Source organism: Abramis brama, assembly GCF_963993115.1.
Source record: "Abramis brama genome assembly, chromosome: 5".
NCBI lineage: Eukaryota > Metazoa > Chordata > Actinopteri > Cypriniformes > Leuciscidae > Abramis > Abramis brama.
The window spans coordinates 8,380,422-8,387,218 of NC_139967.1; positions in this window are offsets into that span (position 1 = coordinate 8,380,422).

Here is a 6,797-nt window from a genome sequence, read left to right on the forward strand (position 1 = left end):
TTTAGCCAAGGCTGCAAAGCCGACTCCTTGTTACAAATATGTTAGACCTATCACTTCTGCCACTAAAGATTGCTTTATTAATAATCTTCCTGATCAGTTCCATCATTTCAGCATCCCAGATAGCTTAGAAGAACTTGATATTGCGACAGAAACTTTTAACTCTCTCTTTTCCAGTACTTTAGACACAGTTGCTCCGTTGCGCTTAAAGAAGATTAAAGAAAATAGTCCATCTGGGTGACCAATGTGGTTCCATTCTGGCCATGCATGCTCTTTCGGGATGTGATACCACCTCATATCCTGTCGGGAAGGGGAAGGTGTCTGCACTCAAGGCCATGAGAGTCGTACCTGATAAGCTTCTCCATTGTATTAGAGAGGCAGAAGCCACAGATTTACAGATCACAAAAGCAACAAGGGCTTTCTTTCTGGCTCTGTACAATCAGAGGAACTCTGTAACCTTGGATGCAACCCGGTATGAAATTTACCGGAAGCGCAACAGTCCCCCAGCAATGAAGACACTACCTGCTACAGAGCGCAATATGCGCTTTCATGGAAGACGTGTCAGCCAACAGGTGCTGCTATGGAAAGCTGCAGACAAGCCTGATCCACCGGCTGTGGATATCACCTTGTTTGGATGGAACAAGAAGATGGGCCTAAAGGAAGGAGAGGAACTGATTATGCCCACCCAGGATTCAAGTCAAGTTCCTCCTCCTGCTTTTTTAGCTACTGTCAGCTTAGGTTGCAAAGCCGGGTTGAACCTTGAAGTGAAGCTGTGCAGCTGCAGGTCTGGCCTGTACCAGTTATTGTTCCTGCAAAGGCAATGATGGTATATGCTGCAACATACTTACACAACACCAAGAACACAAAGAGAGGGATGAAGGGTCTGGAGAAAATGATGACAGAACAGACGAACAGTGAATATGATGAGGCTGCCTTTTGTTCATTAATTGTGAAGCATAGCAGTTTGCCTGAAGGTGGTAGCCAGTGTGTGTTTTGTGTGGTGTGGAGGTGAGGCCCTCTTGGTTAGCCTTGCGTCTGGCGGGCTGACCCGGGTTGCCCAGACTCAGTTTTAACTCTTGCGTCCTACAGAGTTTTAACTGGGTCCTCGTTGGATCTTGCGACTTGCGGACCAACCTGGGCAGCCCTTCTGCCATTCGGGCGTTGCCCTAGCGACTTGCGGGGCCTGTCTTGTATGGCATGTATATAGTGTATATTTGTACATAGTTCGTTGATCACACATGGTGATGGGTTTAGGTGATGTCATCTCAATGGGTGTCTTAAAGACCTACCCCATTAATATGTATCGTACAGTGGCAGGATCCAAGTTATGTTAAATACCCGTATTGATTTTTCCTCCAGAAATGCATAACATTCAGCCTAACAAAGATTCATCATTTATCCAAAAATCAATTTTGAATTTTTAAAAGTGTCAGGATGGGATTCAGCCTCACTACACCCTAAAAACAATGCATCAACATTCACAAGAGCACTCATGATTGTGAAATGTAAAATTATTTTGTTTACCATAAAAATAACCTAAAATTATGCCTGAAAGTAATCATAATTTGCCTAAATAAATCAAAATATGTCATAAAATTAGCTCTTTGAAATCTGAAAATGCCAGAAATGAAATGAAATCAGCATCCTCTAAAACCACTCACATATTGTAGAAATTGACCATACAGTGCAAAATATCTGGTGAAAATGGACGATTAAGCTAATAATGCTAATTATGCTAATCATGCAAATTGCTCAACATATGCAAATTAGCATCCGGCAGTTTCTGTATGCTGAGGACCCATACTTCACATTTCTGCAATAAAACTTTGGTGTACTCAACATTTCCGGGTTCACCTAGTTGGCTACTAGACTATTTCATGATATTGGGGTATTACGGTTTGACATGCCAAATTTAGCAATTTTTAGCAATTTATTTTGGAATTATTGCCTTTATCTCATTATTTCACTAATTTGGAACCTACTTTATTTGTGATGAATGAACCACTTGATGAATTATCAACTGGATGAACCAGATTATTTCCATGGAAGGTACTTTTGCCATTTTTTCCGCTTACAGGGGTCAGTCACTTCAAGCAGTCATAACCACTACTAAGCTGCCAGTTGGCAAGGGTTATCATGTCAAAACATTATCTAGGGATGCATATAATGTAAAAAATCGCAACTAGAATTTGCCCACCCAGATGGTACCAATACGTGAAATTTTGGGTCTTGGCCCAAGGACTATAAGAAAAAAAATGGTTCTTTTAAGAATGGTTCACTGCAAGGTACTTTGTGAAACCTTCTATGGCATCACTGTGGAAAAAAAATCCTCTTGGAACCTTTAATTTTAAGAGTATGCTTATGTATCAGTAAATCAAGTCTGTAAATAAAACAACTGTAGTGTGTGTGTTGTGATGCTTGATATAACACGAGACAAAGAGGTCACATATGGTACGTTTGGTTGATAAATGGCTTTATTTGGCTTTAGGGGGACATCACTGTATCAGTTAGCAGCCATACAGTTAAAGTGTCAGCACTCCTGAACCATCTCTGAAACAGTGTCGTCGAGATGCACAAAACGTGAGGACTTTTTAAGCAGTTTAGATTCATGATTAAGGCATTTACGTACATTTTTACACACATCAAGCAAATCTATCCCACCCCCTCATATTGTCAAGCTCCAAGTGAATCAAGCCATGCAAATTGAAACTCCTCTTGATTTATTCATTTCATGAATAATTGCGACAACTGTTTTATTACATTTATCGGAAATCTTGCTCTTGGCTCTTCCCTCTTCTACTCTTTTGGATTATAATATAATCCAGACCTACTATTTGGATTATTTTTTACAACCCAAAGGTTGCTGCAAAAATGAGTCCGAACAGTAGGCTCACTTTAACATCACTGTCACCACACTTTACACATTTTCTCTACACTGTAAGAAAAAAAATCTGTTGAAAATGGAAAATGCACTGTCATTTTCAGCCAGGACATTATCCATTGAGTGCCGTACATTTCATGTAACTCTAAAACAATACGTTACGCGTAATTCAAAATACGACTGGAACACTTGTAGAAAATCAGTACAGAAAAATCCCTCATATTAACACCATATTGGGTCCAATTTTACTGACTTTTCTTGAAACCAATGACTTATTTATACAATTTAACATTTAAGGACTCTTTGGAATGGTATTTTTCCGGAAGTGTGATCCAGTCTCATCGGGCAAGTCTTATTTAACAAACAACACAACCCAGACAGCAACATAGTGTCTATGTCACATCTGGTACATGTGGATTCCACGCCGTATGGGCAACACTATGTAACTGTCTTTTCAATTGCCATATATTTATTGATCAAAAATCAAGACCATTGATGGAAATTGTTAAAATCAAGGATAATGAGGGTGCATCTCCAGTCAGTCTTTGTCAAAGGGACACATTGAATCAAATACCCAATTTTGCTAAACACTACCTGGAAAACACTACTACTACAACAGTATTCTGTGGGCAGACCTTTAACTCTGTATTTGCACAAAGGTTTATGAACAAAACACCCATTTAAGATGCATTAACCAAAAGATTTTTCAAATGTGAAAGGAGGAAGCCAAAATACTGGATTCATTAGTTATTTTTCCATCCATGATGTTGAATTTTTAATCATTTGTTAAATAAAGATTTAGCAAAGTATTGAGTGCTGTTTGTTTCATAAGGTTATTTATTGTGACAGATGAAGATCAGATCGCATTTTAGAAACAATCCCGATGCTTTCTCACAGCTGTAAATAAATCTAAATTGATCAAACGAGACACCAACCCATAATGTCACAGAATCTGCGTCCTGTAATCACTGATCAAGCTGGCCTGCATTGTGAAGGGCCATTGGAGGTGGTTGATAAAGCTGTCTGAATGGGTTCTTGTAGTGGCTGTTTATCTGGAGTAGTAATGTGACGGTTAATAGCTCTTCTCTATGGCTGTATGTGTGACTGTCTGTGACCCCTCTGCCCTCTCTATGGCCAGCCTGTCTTCTGCAGGGTGAGAAGCGAACCGGACCATCACGTTTACACTGCTTCCTGAAGCCTGAAAGCTCTTGTACGCAAAAACAAATCAACCCCACAACAAATCTTTCTTACCTAATCAATCTCTCTTTATTTTTCCCCACTTTTGGAAAGTTGTGGAAACTCTATCACAGGTTGTTTTTTTTGCTATTGGAGCAAATGGAAATACAAAAATTATATTTTTTGTCACCTCCCCTAGAAGTTTACCAAACTATCCGACTTCTGCTTCTGAGAACCCTGGAAATATGAAAAGGCTCCATTAATTAACTGAAATAAAATAATTGTATTACTTTTTTTTTTACCGTAATAGAGAAGTATTTTTACTGTAACACAGTAAAAATAATCAGAATAATAAGAGTAATGAGAAATAAAACAAGTAAAATGTAGACGCATTATGGTAATGAGAATCCAGCTAACAAATATGTTCTAAGAACATTTTACTAACGTTCCCATTAGGTTATGAAAACGTTCTTATTAACTTTCAATTAACTTTCAAAACGTGCAAACATTATGGGAACGTTACTGTTGAATGTTCTCTGAATGTTCTGAAACATTTCAAAAACATTAGACGACCGTCTAGCTAAACTGTTTCAGAAATCTTAATTGTCACAACGAATCTTAATCGTCCTCAAAGTAGTCTTAATTTTCATTATGCAATTTTTTTTTCTTTTGATTTCAGGGGAGACCTGGACATTTGTTCATGAAATTCACCTATTTGTGAGCAGAAACACTAAAGGAAAGAGCTAAAGACAGGAACCTCATCTAGTTTCAGAAGGAAGACATGCCACAGATTAGAAAGAGAAAGTGGAAGAAAGACATTGAGAAAGAGAAAATGAGACAGAGGAAGATTTACTTCAGAAACAGTGAGATCCGCTCCATCACGAATGAATCAATCAAGAGGAGGTCATTTTTGAACACAATAAGGAATAGAGGGATATTTAGCAGCAGTCGCCGTCTAAAGCGTCAGAATCTAAATTGCAGAAGGATTTTCCCACACTACAGTTGCACTCTTCTCTCCAAAATCTAAACATTGAAACCCTCCCCAAGAAATCCATAAATATTTGATCTTTAATCCCACCAAACTTGATGAACTCCATGCCGCCACGTTTGCCGTGCTGTGACCTTTGCAATTGAGGAAACCATGAACGGATGGCCGGATGCATACATTAAAGTTAAAAAATGATGCATGCTTTGCATGAGAATGTGAATGAACATTCTTTACCCTACGAGTGAACTTAATGAAACGAGCTTGGACAATTTCGTTCATGTGGGTATAGATGCCCTAATATCGCTGGAAAAACTAGGATATGTGGTCTGTTCCTGTGCTTGGTTCGTGACATACATTCAGGACTCAAGTGAAGCTTTATATAATGGATATGCTGTTGCTCTGTGAATAATTACCTCTTCCAAAGTCCAAACTCACTTATTTTTTTAAATCAAATAGCACCGAGAGGTTGGAACCAGTTCATTTTGCCTTGCATGGCATCATCTTCCTTTGTGCTATCCTGCACTACTAATGGCACGTGAACACCAGGTGTGAATGGGGTCTTTGCTGTCTGATCGTCACTTAAGTTGCCGTCTTGACACGAAAATTAACATTTTGTCATCATTAAATCTATTTAATCTTTCCGTATTATTGTTTTTAGTGTGTGACACAAAGAATAGCTTAGACCAAGGGTGTCCAATCCTGCTCCTGGAGGGCCATTGTCCTGCAGAGTTCAGCTCCAACCCAAATTAAACACACCTCAACCAGCTAACCAAGGTCTTACTAAGCACACTAGAAACTTCCAGGCAGGTGTGTTGAAGTAAGTTGGAGCTAAACTCTCCAGGACTGAGTTTGGACAACCCTGGCTTAGACTAAATGAAATGTTGTTGTAGCTTAGACTAAGGCCCTGTCCCAAATGACACCTTAAACACTTGTTTTCTTCCTACATGTCCACCCTTTCGTGACGTAACGCAGCTTTGACTGCCGGGAAGAAGTCTGCAGTGGAGCTCGCTTCAGTGCGCATCGAAGGCGCATTTCGACCGCAAAGTATCTCAAAAAGACTTGCGAACACCCTTCTGAAACCTAAAATGACAAATGGGACACCCTGCGGTCTCATGCAGCAGCCATTGTAAGTCCACAAGACAGAAAGTGCATATTAAGCGCTCAATTTGGGACAGGGCCTAACAGTTCCTCTTTTCCATACAAAAGAAGTGCATAGTGATTTATACCGCCAAAAAAGGTACGCAGAAAGGGGCCATTCACACAGAACGTGTTTTTGCATTTAAAAACGCATGATGCAGGGGGAAAATAAATAAAAATCAAGGTCTTTTAACTTGAGCACTGCATTTTTAGGGCACTGCGTCATGCATGAGGTCCAACACGTCCATCTAGTGCATGTTTACATAAAACATATGCTGTGTGAATGGTGCCTAATAGTGGTCCATATGAGGTCACAACTCTCATTTGAACTATTGCACTAGGGCACAGACCTATCCTAACACGACCTCACGATTTCAAAGTTTTAGGATTTCTGTCACATAAACCATATGACTTTTGAAGACTTGGAATACAGAATTGCATGGACAATCTTTATGACATCTTTATGGTGCTTTTTGGAAAGCTTGAAAGTTAACTCAGCATCCACTTCTTTTGTATGAAAAATGGAAACTAAGAAATGATAAGAAAATTTGTCATTTTTGGGTGAACTACTCCATATACTCTCTGCATAGACCTTGTTGAATCTCTTGAGTGCTATAC